Below are 21,126 nucleotides of genomic sequence, written 5' to 3'. Positions count from 1 at the left end.
TTGCAACTACCTCAGCCTAGCTGTGTAAGCTTATGTACCCTGATCTAATCAGTGAATTTTTACTACTCTAAATCGTATCCTGATTCATGGTTTTACCAGAAAATAAAAGTTCTGTTTGGAATATCCTTTGAAGCGAGTCCCATATTTCTGGTAATTGTGGGGCAAGGCAAGAAGAATATTGCAGGCAAAGGGAGTCATGGAACGGGATCCTCAAAAAGTGAGAGTTCATTCCAGCCATGGACATTTGCACCTCTCTTAGCCTCTGGGCCCGGGTCCATTACACCATCTGCTTGAACTACATTCCCTCTGCGCTCTTCCTGACAGATTAGCATCTGGGTCACACGAGTGCCAAACCCTCTCACAATGTATGTACCCTGACAGGGTGGGGATACTTATTCTCAAATAAAGGAATCATTTAAAATCCACAAAATCTTAACTCTGTGTTTTTAGTCTATCCCAGTCCCTTCTTCACCAACAAAGGCAAACAAAAATGTAGCCAGAGGAAATTAAAAACAGAACATAATCACTCTTGTGCTTTATTTTCTCTTCTTCTGCTGATTGTTTTTCATAAACACCAATCATTCATTTCCATCTATATACCATTGCCCCACAATCTCAATTTAATTCTTATGTTTTATACATTTACCCAGCCCTTCTCTGATTTCATATAGCTTTTTGTACATTTTTTCTTTTTCTTTTTTTTTTTCTAAACTTCTCTTCAATTTGCCAGGGAAGTACTGGTAATTTTGATTTTGAAGTAGGTAGATATGATCTTTCAGTACTACTGTAAGATTGAGAACGAGACAGAGAAATATGGTATACAATGGAAGACAAAAACCGGAAAGCCTGTTTAGTCTACCTATTTTCCATACAGGGCTGGCTCAAGGCAATTTATTGCCTGAAGCGAAGGACGAAATGATGCCTCCCCCACCTCTCAAGGTGCGGTACAGGTGAACTCACCAAGAAGGCCAGAGGGTATGGGGTCCCCCTTGGAGTCTGGCCCTTTCGGTGATTTGTAAGGGTGGGTAAGGATGAGGGTTCCCAGAAGAGTATCAGACAGAGTGTCAGTGATAATATTTCCAGGAAGCTGGCAACCCTACCACACGCCCAAGAATCCTATCACCTGCCTCCCACCTTTCCCCAGCATCTGCCCCCTGGGGACGTGGGAGACTTCTGAATGGTGGGATTCTGTGGGGGGCACCCACCTAGGGACTGTGCAAGGGTTTTAGATGTCCTAAGTGAATCTTAATTCTTTTGTCCCCCTTTCCCTTCCCTTCCTAGTCAATTAAAAAGGATACTTTTTTTTTCCTTTTTAAAATGTCTTATTAACCACTTCCTCAATCTAAAAAGGGAGATTTTATCTGAAAAAAGGACCTTCAAAGTACAATTATCTGAGGTAAAAATATCGCTTACAGCAACATGTATCTTATATTTACATGCTCTGCAAAAAAGACACTTGCATCCCATATAATATTAGGCCTAGAATAAAGCACATTGGCTGTGTACTTGGCTCACAGAAAGCCATAAAAAAATTGAATTATAATTACAATATAGTAAACCTTCCATACCGTAATTTCCTGCACTCAAACAGTAACAACCATACCAATGAAAAAGCCACATTGCAAATATTACATCGGGCGCTAATCACCAATACAGCTCCTATTAGGAAAATTGAATGAACCAGGCTGTTATAAATCTCTACACAGAAACTACACACTAGCAGAATTCCTGACCTCAGTCACACATGCAGAACACAGAACCTCACCAAATAGAGAATAAAGAGACCATAAAATATAATAGAAACGTGCAGACAAAAACTGAGCTAGTAATTGCAAGAAGTCAAACTCTGTATGAAGTATAAACATGAAATACAATTAAGAAATATAAACCATCAATCATACCAATAAAAATAATGAGAAATTAGATGATGAATAGAACATCATCCAGTAATTAAAAACACATTAAAAAATGTTTTAAAAATTACCAAACTCCAATAAAATATTTCAAAACAGCATAAACATCACATCCAATAATTAAAACTAATAAGGATTTTAAAAAATACCCCATTCTCCGTACCTGGGAACTTTAGATTTCCAGTCAAACTGAGATTTCATAGATTGGAAGAAGGTGCTCAAACTGTAACCTCGCTGTCTCCACATACACACAGGCTCGCTCTCTCTTTCACACGCACACACACACACACACACTGCACGTGGAACAGGGAGCATTTCAGAGAACGCTACCCTGAAGGTTCTGGATTTCAGTTTTCTACTTAAGAGCCTAAGGGGGTCATTTATCAAAATGTGCTAAGGCATTTTTGCATGTGTTAAGGGCGTATCTCATGTGAAAAGCCCCGTTAATGCATGTGATAAGCTCTTAACGCATGCGAAAATGTCTTTAACGCATACGATAGCACCATATCATATGGTGCGATGCAAATTTTAAAAAGAGGAGGAGTTAGGGGTGGGGAGTGTTTGCCAGTCTGTGAATGCTATTGCACAAACTTAATGCTGATTTTAACTACACCTTTTTCAGTAGTGTTAAGCTGTGTGATAGCATTTTGTGATGACTATTGAAAGACCTGTTTTAGTAGATTTGAAGCTCCTGGAGCACTGGCCTAGCTGTCTGAGAGAGAGAGAGAGGGAGGGAGAGAGAGAGAAAGAGAGAGAGAATGAAACTAGCCATAATGATATCTCCCTAGATAGGTATTTGTATCCCTATGGGGGGCCCACCTAGTAACTCGAGGTGAGGTTTAGATAGTAGTGTAGGGGTTTAGGGGCCACTTTGACATTCAACGTGAGACGTACGAACAGAACAGTGGTCTCTTGTGAAGATTTGATGACCTTCGGAGTGAGGAAACTCACTCCAAGATGATATTTGTGCAAGGTTCTCTCAACCTAGCTTGATGGACACTCTACCTGGGTAACATCAAGCTAGGTTGAGAGAACATTGCACAAATCTCATCTTTGGGTGAGTTTCCTCTCTCCGTAGGTCATCAAATCTACACAAGAGATCACTGTTCTGTTCGTACGTCTCACGTTGAATGTCAAAGTGGCCCCTAAACCCCTACACTAATACCTAAACCTCACATCGAGTTACTAGGTGGTGGTGCTCCCATAGGGATACAAATACCTATCCCTAACCCCCTACACTAATACTTAAACCTCACCTCGAGTTACTAGGTGGTGGGCCTCCCATAGGGATACAAATACCTATCTAGGGAGAGGACATTATGGCTAGGCTCTCTCTCTCTCTCTTTCTCGCTCTCTCCATTAACAATGATCCCCCAGTGGTTGAATGCAGGAAATACAACAGGTATGGCACTTATCGCAAAGTCTGAAAAATGTTATTGCAATTTGCGCTAACTTAGCTCTTCGCATAAATAATTAGCGCAAATTGCGATAAACAGTATATTAGCATAAAACATGCCCCTTTTGCTATCGCATGCGATAATTATCGCATTTTGATAAATCCAGGCCTAAATTTGGCTACCAGAACCTCTCTCCCACATTTTCCTATATCATTGGTGCTCACATGTACCATGACATCTGGCTCCTCCCCAGCACTGTCTAACATCCTATCTAGGTGATGCATGAGGTCTGCCTCCTTTACACCAAGTAGGCATGTTACCAGGTGATCATTTTTAATACAAACACACAAACTTCTGTTTTTTGCCTGCCTTTCTGACTACCTATTTAATAGAAAACATATAAAACTCCTGGTTTTTACCTGCCCTCTGACTAGCTATTCAATACAGATACAAAAACACACTAAATAATATACCCCAATTGCTTTACTTCTCCCAAATCTTTTAAGTTTTAAACATTTCCCCAAGTAGTACTTACTGATTCTTTTCAGCCACCAGCAAGGTGAGCCTCTCCTTTCAGTGCTCCCACTGGATTGTGTGTTACTGAGCTCTTCCATTGCCAAACTGATCTGATCTCAACATCGAGCATCACATCCTGGGAGAGACAACCCCTATTCTCAATGGGACCATAACCACTGGAGATTTGTCATGTTTGTTTGAAGGGGGACCAAGTGAGAGACCAGAACTCATCTAATTGCTTACAGAGCAACCACAGAAGACATATCCTTATAAGTACTTTTTCTTTGTTTTGTTTCTCTCTTTTTTGGGGTCATTCTCATAAGTGGACTTATATAATCAATGTGCATATCAGAATATTGCTTTTGCTTATATTGCATTTATTATAATCATTGCTTTTTATTATGACTGAGCAGCAAACAGCACCAAAAGGGAAAAAGGTATAATAAATGTATTATTACAAGGTGGAATTGGAAGATGATACTGATAAGGCTGAGATTAGATTCAATAAAGAGGTAGTCCAACTCCAAGTCTAAACAGCCAACCCCTTCCCCTAATAATGTGTGTGTGTGTGTTTATTTACTTATTTACTTACAAGAACTTGCTATTCCACATTCTTTACAAAATAATTGTTCGAAGTGGATTACAACATCAAAGTTAAAACATATAGTTTAGAACATTCAAAACTTCAAACAGTTTTCAGTGTTACGCAGATATGGGTTGGAAGGGGAGTTTGCACACTATATTCGGTTGTTATACACCTCACCACTATCCCGGATTATTGTGAATGGAGTCAGTTCGGATACGGTAGAAATCCAAAGGGGAGTACGTCAGGGATGCCCTCTGTCCCCCCTTCTATATATCCTGACTATTGACCCGCTTTTGCGTAAAATTGAGGCCCATCCGCAAATCTTGGGATTTGAGAGGGCTGGGGGGCGGTTCAAGGTAGCGGCATTCGCTGACGATGTCCTGGTGTTTTTGTCGAGTCCAGCTACATCCCTGTCCCGGCTGCTTAGTATACAAGAACAATTTGGCTCTTTTGCTGGACTTAAAATAAACAGGGACAAGTCAGAGGCTATGGATGTTACAGGGGTACTGCACGAAACATGGGAGGGTGCCTTTCCACTGCGATGGGCTCCTGGGGTGCTTACCTATTTGGGAGTGAAGATACCAGGGGATTTGGAAGCTATATATCAGTTAAATATACAACCCCTTATGAACTATACCCACAATACACTTGATCGTTGGCAGACATTACCCTTATCTCTGAAGGGGAGAGTTCACCTGTATCAAATGGTCATTCTCCCCAAATGGCTGTATATTTTACAGATGTTGCCCCTCCTGCTCTCGACCCAAGACATTCATTCACTTTGTCGAGACCTAAGAAAATACTTGTGGGGTGGAAAGAAGGCGCGTATCTCCTTACCTAGCTTACAACGGCGGCCTCGGCTGGGAGGATTGGGTTGTCCGGATTTAGAGCAATATAATCTGGCGTGCATGTTGAGGCTTGTCCAAGATTGGCTGTGGGGAACGTCACACTATATCCCGACCTCCTTATTGTGCGGTTGGTATGGGGTTCCCACTCTCAACTCTCTGTTACACATGAAAGACACCGTTGTACCGCAGCAGCTTAAAGATCATTTATTGGTGGTCAGTTGTCGGAAGGCTTGGGTGAAGCTTTGTAAACGGCTTGGACAGCCTAGAGGGATTTCCCCTTTGCTTCCCCTGACTAATAACCCGTACTTTCTACCAGGTACACAGGGGATGGCATTCCACCGATGGCGCACTCTGGGACTTATTTATCTGTATCAATTGATCCATCCTCTCTCGGGTCAGTTATACAGTTTCTCGGAACTTCAGCACCAATTCCGGCTTCCACCAGGGGACAACTTTGCCTATTTACAAATCAGACACTTTATGCAATTTTGTAATGCTAACTGGAGGGAGCTTCCCACCACTGAAAGATTGAGACATATTTTCTCATCCGGGACCTCTAAAAGGCCTACTATTTCCATATTCTATAAGGGACTGGGTGAGGGCCTTTCGGACACGACTCTGAAGCGACTTTATGCTCGATGGACAAAATGGCCTCTATTCTCTTTGTCCTACGAACTTTTTATTAAATGTTTTGCCCAGATAGTCTCCATAACGGCCACGGAGGACCTGAGAGAGACCCAATATAAATTTTTGTGGCAGAGCTTCATTACTCCTGTACGAGCATTTCAGGCCCACCTTTGTGCATCTCCTGTGTGCCAGAAATGTGGGTTAGCCCCGGGGACTTATTTTCATGTATTTTGGGAATGTCCTACCATACAGACTTTTTGGACTGATGTACAGACCTTCTGTGGGACTCTCTGGCACTGTGATATACCATTGGACCCCTCGTTGTGGCTCTTTGGCATATCGTCTGATACTATGGTGAAAGGCCCACAGTTTAAATGGCTGTTGAATTTCCTGGTTAAGGCCGCACTCTTGGGGAAGAAAGGGTTTTTGGCTTGTTGGATGGACGACAAGGGCCCAGTGTGGGATCTCTGGTTTAAACTTATGTTGCGGCTCTGTTCCCATGAACTATACTTATTCAGGCACCAATCTTCCAGGAAGGTGGATGTGGCGCAAGTGTGGGATCCATTCTTAAAGCATTTACAGCCCAGGCCGACCACATTATAATAGACCCCCGCTCCTTACCAGTTGACATTGGACATGGTGCTGGGCGCTCTACAGCCACAGTAATACCTGGGACCCTTATCTACGTAGCTGGTTATCACGACTTCGGAAGGGGACCATCGGATACTGAAATGTTTTCCCTTTCCCTCTGACATCGGACCTCGTAGGGTGTTTCTTTTTATGTTCTTTCTTCTTTTTATGTTCTTTCTTCTTTTACACACTCTTCTTCTTTTATATGACCTTCCGCTTAACGCCTGGTTTTTACCCACCTATTGCGATTATCATATTATACTTCGGGATGGGTGGGGGGGGGGGGGGGAAGGTAGGGGACTATAACTAGGGCAAAGGGAGAAAATATGAAACTTTCATTGTATTTGGTCATACATGGTTACGAATGTTGTTGATTCCTCATATCATGACATGTTATTTGTACGGATACGCATTTGTGTTCCTACTGTTGTTTATGTTTTTTCTGTGCAATTGCTGAGCTGTACTGCGACTCTTGTACTGGTTTATGTTCGTTCCGTTTTATGAACGGCTTTGGATTATACTTGTGTCTGAATACAATAAAATATATTTCAAAAAAAAAAAAAACTTCAAACAAATCACACATTGAAATCAAAACAATACAAAGTAAAAAGTATAAAATTTGAAAATGGCACGGATACCCTGTCACATGGTAAGGGCAAAGGGGCATCAGCGCCATTTTTTGTTTAGAACAGCTTATGCCTGGGAACGGGAAATCTTTCCCCGAGGCCCCCCTAGACTACCAGGTAATTTTAAAAGGTTTTGGGGGGGTCGGGAGGGTGGGGTCGATTTAAAGGGTCGGGTGGGGTTTTTTTTTAGCGGCGCGGGCCTCCCTAAAAAAAAAAGGGTCGGGAGGGTAGGGGAGGCTAACGGGGGTCGATTTAAAGGGTTGAGTGGGTTGTTTTTTTTTTATCGGGCCATCGGCGCCATTTTAATTAGTGGCAGCCACAATGGCGCCAATGGCCCGAGAGCGGGAGATCATGCCGGGACCCCCCCCACTGGACCACCAGGTAATTTAACATTTTGGGGGGGGGGGTTCGGGAGGGTGGGGGAGGGTAAGGAATTGGTTTTAAAGGGTTGGGGTGGGTTTAGGGGTTGTTTTGGTGTGCCGGTTTTCCCACCCTCCCCCAAATAATTCCCGTGCCCTATTTAACGATACAATACAAATGCCACTGACGATAAATCGGGGGCATTTGTATTGTATCGTGCACTCTAATGATTTAGGACGATTTTAAAATTATCTGACGATAATTTTAATCGTTCAAAAACGATTCACATCCCTACTAATTATATCTCAAACTAATTTAAAAGATATCATTGTGCTGTGGATTTCAGTTTGCAAATAGATGAAAGATGTCTTCCAAACATTATGGTGAGTTCATATTTATGATGTCTGTGTTGGGATGAGAGCAAGTGATCCTGGAGCCCACCCCATACTGGGGGACGAACTCTTGACCTAATCTTCCTAAACAAGTCTCTGGACTGATCATTTTTTTATTTCTTTGAAATCACAGCCAAAAAAAATAGGATTTTTTTCTTATTATTTTGTTTTCCATTTAATTTTTTTAAAAAATGTAATGCACAGTAGCTGAGGCCTAAGATGTTGTGATTTTCATCCCATCTTGGTTTTGTGAATCATGGTCTTAGGTTTCAGCTCTGAATCTACAACATAATTACATAAAGAAAACCTTTGCTTAGACTAATGCAAATAGTTACAGCAAATAGATTCAGCAACAGGAGGCAAGATTCTCTGCCCTGGCACAGGCAAAAGAAGAACATAACTAACAAAACATGGAAAATTAAAAACAGAGAGACATATATTATCAAAAGATGGGAAGAAACTTTGGGCCCATAAGATTTTGATTCTTTTTGGCCACTCATCTGGAAAAATATTTATAAATGTTATAATCTCAGTGAGGCCAAATATTACTCTACAGAAGATCAATAAATAGGATTGAAGTGTTTCTACACTTTGGGGGTTATTTTCTAAGTCTATCGCATGCGAAAAGTCCCTTTTTGCGTGCGATAGCTTGCCGGGGGCGGAGTTATGAGGAGTCGGGGTGGATTCAGGAGGAGTCGGGGCGGCGAGGAGGCGGACACGGCGCTAACCTTGCTGGTGGCGGCAAGGTAAGACACATTATCACTGCTAGTAGCGCGCCCAATAGCACCACCTTTCACAGTGGCGCTCTTGGGTACGAAAGCCGGCAGCAATAACACCGCGGTCGTGCGATCGCTGCTGGTTTTCGCAGGCCTGCCTCCCCTTCACCCCGCCACCCGCTGTTATTGCCAGGATTCACCATTCTCTGTGAGAATGGAAAATCCCGGCCTTTGTTGGCAAAATTCTGGAAAAACATGGTACTTTGATCACCTGGATTGGAGTTTTCCTACACATAAAGGATGTCTGGAAAGTTATGCAGTGTAGGTATGCCATTAGAAACATTTTTATTAGGGATGGGTATGCAAGATAAAAGCTACAGAAAGTTTCAATGTTTAATACAATATCAGTTATTAGCAGCCAGATAACTGGTGGCTAGGTACTGGAAAAAGGGCAATCCTTTGGCTTGATTTGAATGGATATAAAAGATTAGGGAGGCAGTTGAAATGGAAAAGCTAATTTGGACTTTGAAAGAGAAACTGGCCCTTTTCTGGAATATTTGGACTCAGGTTGCTCCTCCAGCTCTGGCTCTGTGAGGAGAAGTTCAATTTCTTCCTCCCCTCCTTGTTCCTGTTCTCTTTTATCTGCTACTCTACACTGATCAGGAATCTTGGGATCCTCACCCCCCTCCCTATCTCCCAGTTTCCCATTGGACATACCACCATGGACCTACGATTTTAGGGGGAGGTACCCATTCATCTCACTTTTTCCTTTCAGGAAAACAGCCCTTCTCCACCTCCTAGGATTTGCTGTCTTACCTAACCTAGTTTGAGTCTTTCTTGTGGTAGTTGCCAACCTACTTTCTTCCTTTTTGTGCCCCGGTTCATTTAGCTGGCTAACTATTGAGTTAATTTTTTTCAATCTAAAAATTTCAATTTCAACACCTACACTCAAAAGTAGGTTAGGTGATTTTTCGCTGGGTCTAAATTATGCTTTTCACAAATTTGAAAAAATATTGTTTTGGAAGAGCAGAAGGTTTCATATAGAGTGTAGGTGTCCCCGCACCAGTATTGTGTTGGTTATAATCATTAACCTCCTGCCACCTCCATGTATATAATTTTTCAAAATAATTTTTTTGAGTGTTTTCTCTATTTAGTCCTAAAATTTCTCTAACGTCCGAGTTGTAATTAACACTGTTCTCTGGGCGGAAAGAAGACAAACTATTGAAATTAAATTTGCGTTGATATTTAAGCGGGTACCTTCAAATTTCTTTAGTGTTGGCTTTCTTAAATGATGAGAATGAATCCCGACATGTCCGTGTTTCAAACATGAGTCTTTCTTCAGGGGAATATCACCATAGAATTCTCCAACTACCAAAATCATATGCCTCGCTGTGTTGTTGGTTGCTTTGCTTTTAGCCGCTCCAAGTCTCAAAATAGGTGTCTGCAGGACATTTGGCTGAACAGTATCTCGCTCTACTTCCTCTTAAGTATCAAACCCAGTCCATCTCTAGAGCCAATGAAGGCCATTTCCCTTGAAAACGGACCAATCGGATGTCTCTCTTTTTTGATTAAAACTAACCATGTCTACCTGTGTATTATTGTGTTTCAGGCTGTTTGTACAAAAGACATCACTCATATCGTGCAGTTCTTAAATCGGACCTGGTCGAGAACTGTCTAAGCAGTTCCTTATCATAGGGTCCGGAAGTAACGGACCTGGAAGATGCTACCCTACGCTGCACGTCCTCCATTTTGATAGCGCTGTTTATCCTCACCAAAACACTCGTGAACTTCAAAAAACGTTTTAAAGTAATTACATTGCCGGCGATGTTTGCGGAGGGAGCATAAACTGATTTAACACGATGACTAAATCGGCCTGGCCGAAAACTGCCAATATTGATCCCCTGTCATATTGTCTAACTAAACAAACTGAAACGGGCACTGCGCTGGCTTAGCGTCCTCCATTTTAATATAGAAAACGGCACTGTTGACTGTATGTTCACCGAAATATACACTAACAGCAGGGGCTTCAGAGGAGTTTACCAGACTATGCTACAGTAGAATGTTCAAATTTAACTCGTCATTCATCCCCTTGGGGTGTAACGATGATAGTGTGTATATCCAAAACGCCTCACCAGGAGGTGAGATCTTTATTTGCTCCAAAACTGTCCATTTTAATTCGGTGATACTATGATTTTTCTCCTTAAGATGTTGAATCATGGGAGCGGTCATTTTTGCCATATTATATCTTGATTTATGTTCTCCCAAATGTGTTTTGATCGGACGTGAAGTCTGACCTATATAAATCTGGGGGCAGGGACATACTATAACATAAAGTACATTGTGTGAATTGCAATCCGTATTTGATCTTCTCTATACTCTGTATCCTGTCACTGGTTCTTCCCATAATACTCCAGTGATCGCCTGTGAACACCAGCTACAGCAACTACACCTTTGATGGCCTGTGATTGTTTCTGCTGTTGTTATTGTGTTCAATTGTGCATGAACTGTTTTATCTCTGATGTTACTTCCTCTGGCCATGGCAAATGTGGGAAGTTCTTTAAAAACATCATGGAGAGAAAGTACATGCCAGTGCCATTTAATGGCGGTGATAATGATTCCCACCGCTGTAGATTGTCTTAATACACAGATTAATCTCGATTCTTCTTTTTTTGGTTTATATCGTAAAAGGGCTTGTCGATCGCTAAATTTGGCTCTCTTGTATGCCCGGGTGATAGCTTTCTGCGGGTACCCTCTTTCAAGGAATCTGCCTTCTAAGATCTTAGCTTGAGCCTCAAACTTCTCTTCTGTGGAGCATATGCGTTTAGCTCTGAAATATTGACTCAGTGGGACTCCCATCTTGAAGCAGACAGCATGATGGTTTGAAAATCTTAACAGATTGTTGCAATCCGTCGGTTTTCGGTAGATGGTATTATGAAATTCACCTTCTTGTACATTAATATCCACGTCCAAAAATATGACATGCTGCATGGATACCTGCGCTGTGAATTTTAAATTGGAATCTACAGTATTGATCCAAGTGAGAAAATCTTGCAACTGGGGCTGGGTACCTTCCCATATGAAAAAGATATCATCAACGAAACGGTACCAACACTTGATGTTTTTCCATCACTGTGATGTACTTATATAAGTGTCTTCAAAGTGGGATACATACAAGTTGGCTTCCGCCAGTGCTAATGGAGAACCCATGGGAATACCATGTGTTTGTCGGTAACAATGTTCTCCAAACCAGAAAAAATTATTGAACAATATGATTTTCACCAGTTCCATAAGAAAACTGGTTTTAATTCTTTGTGGGGTACTTCGCTGTATCAGAATTTGCTCCACTATCTCCAGTGCATTCTGTTGAGGAATATTGGTATATAATGAACTGATGTCCATAGTTACCATACTTGTAATATCCAAGTTGACCTTTAATTGTGTCAAACGGCTCAGAAAGTGTGATGTGTCCTTAATATATGAAGTAGCTTTCTGTACGTACGGTTGCAGAAAGATGTCAATAAATGTGGCTAAAGGTTCTAGCACTGACCCATTTTGTGATACTATGGGCCGTATCAGGGGAGATATCATATCTTTGTGAATCTTGGGAACTGAGTATATTACTAGTCTTCTGGGATTGGTGACTGTAAGGAAATCCTTTTCCTTTTGTGTTAAACCCAGTTCCCTATGTACTACTTCCTCAATTATAGACATCAATCTCTTTGTCGGATCATCTTGTATAGGTTGGTAATATTTAGTGTCTTGTAGATGAGACATTAATTTGTCTATATATGTCTCCCTATCCTGAATGACCACGGTGCCCCCCTTATCTGCTGGTTTAATAATAATTTGTGTGGAACTTGATAAACTGTCTAATGCTCGATCTGCTCATGTGGGGGAGGTTTGAGGGCCTTTTCACTGCCTTAGATTCATAATGGGATAAATCCTCAAGGACCAATTCGTGAAAAGTCTGTATATAAGGGTCTACAGGGCCCGGAGGTAACCATTTGGACTTGGGTCTCACAACTGATATGTCTGCACTATTGTCTTGTTGATCAGAGAAATATAGTTTCAAGTTTAATTTGTGTATAAAGTGCTGAATATAAATATGACTTTCAAATTCTGAATGATTAGTAGTGGGAATGTAAGAAAGTCCTTGGTTCAACACTGCCAATTGTGATGGGGTCAGGGGTATGGAAGATAAATTTACTACTGCTGATGAATCTTCTCTGTGAATATCCTCTTCCCCTTGACCTCTTCCATGTCATTTCTTTTGTTGTCTAGTTTGACATGATGTTACTGTTCCTCCTCGATCAGATTTATTTCCTCTGCCTCGATGAGACCATCGATTACCTCTCTGGGCTATGGCATTACCGTCTTTGGAGGAATTTATATCTCCGTTGTTCATGTCAGTATTGGTGTTATCCTCTCCATTGTCTGTGCTACTGGAGTTATCATCTGATGAGAAAGTGAAACTAACTTTCTTCGTTGGTGTTTTAGTGCCTGTCCAATGGTATACCCTATGCAGTTTGTAATCCGTTTGATCTCGTCTCAATTTTATTTATTTATTTATTTAAAAACTTTTCTATACCGTTGCTAAGTTAAATACCGTCGCAACGGTTTACATGTAGGCACATATTTAATGTAGGTAAAAGTGTACTATAGTACATTCTAACAGGTGCCGTCAAAGGTTCGGTTACAATATATCATTAGACATAGTCATTTAGCGAAGTAGTTCATGACCAATTGTACCAAGGTACTTACACCTGTAGTTTTATTACACATAGTATTATAGTTATGTTTTATTGTGGTGTAGAGTTCATAGACTAATCTACTGTATAGTCCTAAGGACTGTATGTCGGTGACTTTCTGTCTTTTCCTGAAATATTTCTCTCTATTCTCCTGTCTCTTGGCTATCTTCCCATTTTTGATGGTTTTACGAAATTGGTCCAATGTGGTTTGGAATTCGCTCATTTTTTCATCAAATGCTATTAAAGCCAGATCTGTTTTAATTTGCTCTAATGTTGATGTGGTTTGTTCTGTAAATTCTTTCATGCTTACTTTTACCCTTCCTATAATCAACAACATCAAGTCCAACAAGCACTTGTTTAAGATTGCATACCAAGTTTTTACGAATTCTGGATCCTCATTAAAAAGCATTGGATCTTTCTGCATCCTCAAACTTCTCGGAATGATTTGTAATTTCACATACTCAACCAGTGTGGCTCCATGCAATTCGGCTCGGATCATCTTTTTTGAGAGTCGTAAATATTCATCCCAGGCTGATTCCTGATTAATAGAGCTAGGTTCAGCTAGTAAGGACTGCTCTTTGAGCACATCAGCCACTTGTGCTTCAGAAAAACTAAAAATGTGCTTCCGCGATTCCATTGTGTGATGTGGATTAAACTGTGACAAACCAAACTATATATAAACACCACTGTGACAGCAATCCTCCAAATTTTCAAAATAATCAAGAACAAAGTATTGCTCTGTCGCTATGGAAACGATCTTATGTGAATTTCATATATCCAGTTTAGAAATAATTTTTTTCAATATTAAAATTTCAATTTCAACACCTACACTCAAAAGTAGGGTAGGTGATTTTTCACTGGGTCTAAATTATGCTTTTCACAAATTTGAAAAAATATTGTTTTGGAAGAGCAGAAGGTTTCATATAGAGTGTAGGTGTCCCCGCACCAGTATTGTGTTGGTTATAATAATTAACCTCCTGTTTCTCAATTTTTGAGATACAGACGTAATTGTTTGACTGTGGAAATTTACAAACATGAATCTGAAAGGTTAACCAGTAAGTTAAAAATTTGAGGATATCACACCAAATGTATAAAACATGCTTATAAAAGGGCCATCTACAATGAAAGATAGATAGATTTTATTATCAGGAATAAATAACAAAGATGATTCAGAGGTGGCAACTTGTGACAAGTTATTCTCCTACTTCCAAAACATTCCTTTCACACTGGCATATAATTCAGATGATACGAGGTTTAGAAGATACTGATTTTAGAATGGCATTTTCATGATCTAAGAACGTGAAAGAAATGTTATGCCCTGCTTCATTAAAATAGTCAAGATTGTAAGATGTGTCCATAGTGCGTGGTCAAAAATGTAAAGAACACTATAAATGTGGGCATTGTGGGGTATGTTATCAAACTTTTCAATCATAGAGTTTGTGTGACCAGGAATGAAATGTAAATGTACATTACATCATTTTACAATCTGCATATCCACTTATGTTGTTTATGTTGTTTATATAATACAATGGCCCTGTGAGAGAATTTATGTTGGAAAAACTAAGCATTGAAACTATGTCATGGAGAACATAAAAACTGTTTGCACAATGCTAGAGAAACTGCACCAAATAGTACAATATTGTTTATTGCAGGGATATTCAGTAGAAGATCTATAATGGTTTGCAATACATACTGTAAAACCTAATATCAAATGTAACCCCAATATTTAAAAAGGGCTCCAGGGGCGATCCGGGAAACTACAGACCGGTTAGCCTGACTTCAGTGCCAGGAAAAATAGTGGAAAGTGTTCTAAACATCAAAATCACAGAACATATAGAAAGACATGGTTTAATGGAACAATCTTCTATCCTCTTTTGATACTTTTTTCCGTGCATTCGACTCATATACAGACTACATTATAGTTTTCTTAGATATATCAGCAGCATTCGATACCATTAATCATCAGATACTCATTTCAGGTCTTCAAAACATAGGCATCACAGGTACAGTTTTGAACTGGTTTACATCCTTCCTCTCCAACCGACCTCAACAAGTCAATTATAGTCAGCACTGCTCTTCCCCATATATCATTAATTCCGGCGTTCCTCAGGGCTCATCTCTTTCTCCTATTCTGTTCAACATATATCTACTTCCTTTATGCTACATTCTATCCTCTCTTAATCTTCAGTTCAAATTTAAGCAGACGACATCCAATTTTTGTCCCATATAAATCATCCTGGTCAGACACTCTATCTTTAGTTTCTCTATACTTATCTACAATCAACTCTTGGCTCTCCCACAATCGATTAAAACTGAATCCAGCAAAAACTGAGCTCGTATACTTAACTTCCATCTCTGATTCTTCATTAGGTCCACCATCACATCTTACAATCAATAATGTTACTATCCCCATAACACGCTCTGCTATAAGCCTAGGTGTAAACATTAATTCAGATCTTTCTCTAAAACAACACATATCCTCACTTACAAAAAAAAAATCGTTTTTCAAACTACGTCTGTTAAAACATCTTCGTCCTCTACTATTTTACCGAGATTACAGAACCATTCTTCAATCCTTAATCTTCTCTGGCTTAGACTATTGTAATGCTCTCTTCCTAGGATTGTCAGACTCTTCACTATACCCCCCTTCAACTGATCCAAAACTCTGCAGCCCGGATACTAACCAGAACATCTTTACGTCATCATATCACCCCTATTCTACAATCATTACACTGGTTACCCATAAAGTTCAGAATAAAATACAAAATTCTCTCTATTATCCATAGTTTAATTCATAACCATAATCATACTTCTACCTGGCTTTGTTCAATACTGCGCATATACAAACCGACGCGACACTTAAGATCACTTAACCAAAATTTACTAGATATCCCTTCTCCTAAACAAGCCAGATTAGACCTCACTAGAAAAAGAGCCTTTTCAATAGCCGGTCCCAACACTTTGGAACACTTTACCAAACCATCTCTCGCTCGATATCCAACCCTGCACATTTCAAAAATCTCTCAAAACATATCTTTTTCAACTTGCATTCAACACGTCTTCTAATTAAACTTAATCATCAATACCGAAATTACCCTCTTAAACATGTTACACACCCATTACAATCCCATTTATACTACACATAACTACAACATACCTGCTCATTCACACGTTTCCAACTATCATACCCTTCTCTCTTCTTCCCTTTATCTCATATAATTTTTATGCTCTATTTCTCCCACTTCCCCTTCCTCCTCCCGTTCCCCTTCCCCCCCTTTTTCCCCTTTTCCCCCAAAAACAATAAGCCCATGGTTCCAAACTTTTTATATTTTTAATAACCTTATATACTAGCATTCTGTCTAGTTATTACCAATTTTTATGTAAAGTTTAAAAATTCCATTTTATTTTGATTATTTTATTTTTGGTTTTAAATCTGTGAACCGTTTTTGATAAAATTTATTTTTTAAAAAACGGTATATAAATACTTTTTAAATAAAAATAAATAAATAAAAGTCAGCATGGCTTTACCCAGGGCAAGTCTTGCCTCACAAATCTGCTTCACTTTTTTGAAGGAGTTAATAAACATGTGGATAAAGGTGAACCGGTAGATATAGTATACTTGGATTTTCAGAAGGCGTTTGACAAAGTTCCTCATGAGAGGCTTCTAGGAAAAGTAAAAAGTCATGGGATAGGTGGCGATGTCCTTTTGTGGATTGCAAACTGGCTAAAAGACAGGAAACAGAGAGTAGGATTAAATGGACAATTTTCTCAGTGGAAGGGAGTGGACAGTGGAGTGCCTCAGGGATCTGTATTGGGACCCTTACTGTTCAATATATTTATAAATGATCTGGAAAGAAATACGACGAGTGAGATAATCAAATTTGCAGATGACACAAAATTGTTCAGAGTAGTTAAATCACAAGCAGATTGTGATAAATTGCAGGAAGACCTTGTGAGACTGGAAAATTGGGCATCCAAATGGCAGATGAAATTTAATGTGGATAAGTGCAAGGTGATGCATATAGGGAAAAATAACCCATGCTATAATTACACGATGTTGGGTTCCATATTAGGTGCTACAACCCAAGAAAGAGATCTAGGTGTCATAGTGGATAACACATTGAAATCGTCGGTTCAGTGTGCTGCGGCAGTCAAAAAAGCAAACAGAATGTTGGGAATATTAGAAAAGGAATGATGAATAAAACGGAAAATGTCATAATGCCTCTGTATCGCTCCATGGTGAGACCGCACCTTGAATACTGTGTACAATTCTGGTCGCCGCATCTCAAAAAAGATATAATTGCAATGGAGAAGGTACAGAGAAGGGCTACCAAAATGATAAAGGGAATGGAACAACTCCCCTATGAGGAAAGACTAAAGAGGTTAGGACTTTTCAGCTTGGAGAAGAGACGACTGAGGGGGGATATGATAGAGGTGTTTAAAATCATGAGAGGTCTAGAACGGGTAGATGTGAATCAGTTATTTACTCTTTCGGATAGTAGAAGGACTAGGGGACACTCCATGAAGTTAGCATGGGGCACATTTAAAACTAATCGGAGAAAGTTCTTTTTTACTCAACGCACAATTAAACTCTGGAATTTGTTGCCAGAGAATGTGGTTCGTGCAGTTAGTATAGCTGTGTTAAAAAAGGATTGGATAAGTTCTTGGAGGAGAAGTCCATTACCTGCTATTAAGTTCACTTAGGGGCGGATTTTCATACTCCGCGAATAGGCCTACTTTTGTTTGCGCTCCAGGCGCAAACAAAAGTACGCTGGATTTTAGTAGATACGCGCGGAGCCGCACGTATCTGCTAAAAACCTGGATCGGCGCGCGCAAGGCTATCGATTTTGTATAGCCGGCGCGCGCCGAGCCGCGCAGCCTACCCCCGTTCCCTCCAAGGCCGCTCCGAAATCGGAGCGGCCTTGGAGGGAATCCTCTAACGCCCTCCCCTCACCTTCCCCTCCCTTCCTCTACCTAACCAAGCCGCCCGGCCGTGTCTACACCCCCACCTTACCTTTGTCGGGGGATTTACGCCTCCCGGAGGGAGAAGTAAATCCCCGCGCGCGAGCGGGCCTCCTGCGCACTGGGCCGCGACCTGGGGGCGGGTACGGAGGGCGCGGCCACGCCCCCGGACCACCCCGGGCCGTAGCCATGCCCCCGTGCCCGCCCCCAAAACGCTGCCGACACGCCCCCGAAACGCCGCGACGACCGGGCCCGCCCCCCGACATGCCCCCCTCCGAAAACCCCGGGACTTATGCGAGTCCCGGGCTCTGCGCGCGCCGGTAGGCCTATGTAAAATAGGCTCACCGGCGCGCAGGGCCCTGCTCGCCTAAATCCGCCCGGTTTTGGGCGGATTTAGGCGAGCAGGGCTCTGAAAATCCGCCCCTTAGAGAATAGCCACTGCCATTAGCAATGGTTACGTGGAATAGACTTAGTTTTTGGGTACTTGCCAGGTTCTTATGGCCTGGATTGGCCACTGTTGGAAACAGGATGCTGGGCTTGATGGACCCTTGGTGTGACCCAGTATGGCATTTTCTTATGTTCTTATCAGAGGTTATAACTGAGAACAAGAATTTAATGTAAGAGGGAAGAATTGGAATTTTTGATTGAATACAGAAGAACCGATTGGATTAAACTGTAAGATTGAATGGAACAGTTTAATATAATCTATGTAAACAATCCGCAATTCATGAGTTCCTTTTTGTTGTGTTATACAGGAATTCCCATGACTTCATTGAGGACAACAGAGGAGATTGGTAGAAACTGAACATATAAAGCAATCAAAGATTAAGCTTGAATAAAGAAAAAATCAGTTATTGGCTTCTAGATACTTTGGGAGGCTTGATGATAAGGCCTTCATGTTGTCAATCCAAGAAGTGATTAGCAGAGGATTTGTATAGTGAAAAGTTTGATTGGAGAATGTTACAAACCTTTCGAGTGGTATATTAAGGCAACATTCAGCCACGTACTAGTAGTGTTCGTATAGTCAAATGAAATATGATGTGAGAGGAATAAGCATGTTAAGTACTAAGCAAGGAATTGTTTCAGCAAAATAGGATTTGCATTAATGACTGTGTGAAATGTTTTTCAGAATAAATTCAATGCCCTGACTCAGCAACTGTGAAATGTTGGCAACATCGTTGTTTTACAGACTCCATTAACACCGGAGGAAAGGTGACTGCGAGACAGATTGAGATAAGTTGATCAATAGATAATCTTGCTTCATTTCCTCTACATTTTCATTACTGGGCATACTTATGTATTTTAAGAACAGAAACACTTTGAGACTTGAACAAAAACATGGAAAGAAAAAAAGAAAATAAAAATTTACTTTAAAAAAAGAATAAGTGTTAAATAAAAAGAGTTTTTTTTAAGACCAGTGACTGAACTAATTGGATTTGGATTCAGTTTCTAACATTTCCTGCCAATACTGAAGTCTTTCTCCTCTCTTATTTTATTTTATTTATTTATTTAACAGTTTTTATATACCGACGTTCAATGGGATATCACATTGGTTTACAATAAACAGAGAACTACGCTAAGTTAGCGCTTGACAGGAAACGTGAAAAGATGTATTGATGGCAACTTCCAATTCCAATTAATAAGGTGAATTTCTTTTCTTACCAATCAGTTTCAATAGATAGCAAGATCCCTCCCAATTGATAAGGAATAATCCTTTTTTTTTTTTTTGTAATCAGTCTGATGATATTCCATACAAAAGTTCCAATTTCTCCTACCTCTCTTATAGTCATTTTCTTGTATGGTCTCTCATTCTACTCTGGTGTAACCTGATGGGTACCTGCTTTACTCCTCTACTCTTTTTATCTCATTTTATTTATTTATTTAGTTGTTTATTTATTTATTTAGGTTTTTATATACCGTCATTCCAAGTGAGAATCACTAGATCACAACAATGTAGAAGGTTAAACAAGAAATTGACAGAAATGAAAGGTAGACATAGGAACTGAGAAACAATAGGGATGTAAAACAAATTAAGGGGGGAGCTTTAAATACAGAGAATTAGAGAAGGCCTTGGTGAAAAGCCATGTTTTCAGACCTTGTTTAAATTGCTTGGTTACAGAAGATGTTCGAAGGTTCTCTGGTAATGAGTTCCAGAGAAAGGGGCCAGCTATTGAAATAGCTCTGTCTCTCGTATATTTTAGGTGGTAGTTTTCTATAGCTGGGATTTCGAGTAATCCTTTGTTTAGCGATTGAAGAGAATGAGCAGGAATACGAGGATTAAAATTTATTCCTAGTAGTTCATTGTTAGGATGCAAATTGTGAATTATTGTTAGGACTTGTATATTATTCTGGATTGCACGGGTAGCCAGCGAAGGGCAAATTTACAGGCCGATACAGTAAGGACGCGTAAGAAAGAGTGCGGCAGTGCCGGGCGCACCCTGGTTTGCTGCGGGCACAGTTTAAATCACATACCGCTCAATACAGTATTCAAATGAGATGCAAATGCAAGCCAGGTCCAAAGCGCGTCCATGAAGCAGTAGGCGTGCGCAATCCATTTTACTGTATAGAGCGGTATATAGCACCTATACCATATCCTGGGTGCGCTGGTACCTGTCATTTGAAATGTCATTCCACCAGGAAAGTGGATGGTTCTCCTACAGACCCCGCTGCCTTGAGCGCCGGCGGCAGCAAGCCCCAGCAGCTGGCGATCAGCGGCAGGGAGCGCAACAAAGCACCTGTGTGCGCAGCTCCGATTTTCCACTTCCTTCGGACGGGCAAGAGAGAGACGAAATTTCACGGGCAAAC

At 40.6% G+C, this 21,126-nt stretch overlaps 1 long non-coding RNA gene across 1 annotated transcript in view; it reads left to right on the top strand.

The window, feature by feature from the left end:
* Positions 1-19,603, top strand: part of LOC115091052 — an 83,142-nt gene extending 63,539 nt beyond the window's left edge. Inside the window, exon 3 of the long non-coding RNA XR_003856595.1 lies at positions 19,451-19,603. This is a non-coding gene — a long non-coding RNA (uncharacterized LOC115091052). The remainder of the gene's footprint in view (positions 1-19,450) is intronic.
* Positions 19,604-21,126: the final 1,523 nt, after the last annotated feature.

This window comes from Rhinatrema bivittatum, chromosome 1, assembly GCF_901001135.1.
Source record: "Rhinatrema bivittatum chromosome 1, aRhiBiv1.1, whole genome shotgun sequence".
NCBI lineage: Eukaryota > Metazoa > Chordata > Amphibia > Gymnophiona > Rhinatrematidae > Rhinatrema > Rhinatrema bivittatum.
This window is presented reverse-complemented; position numbering and strand designations above follow the sequence as displayed.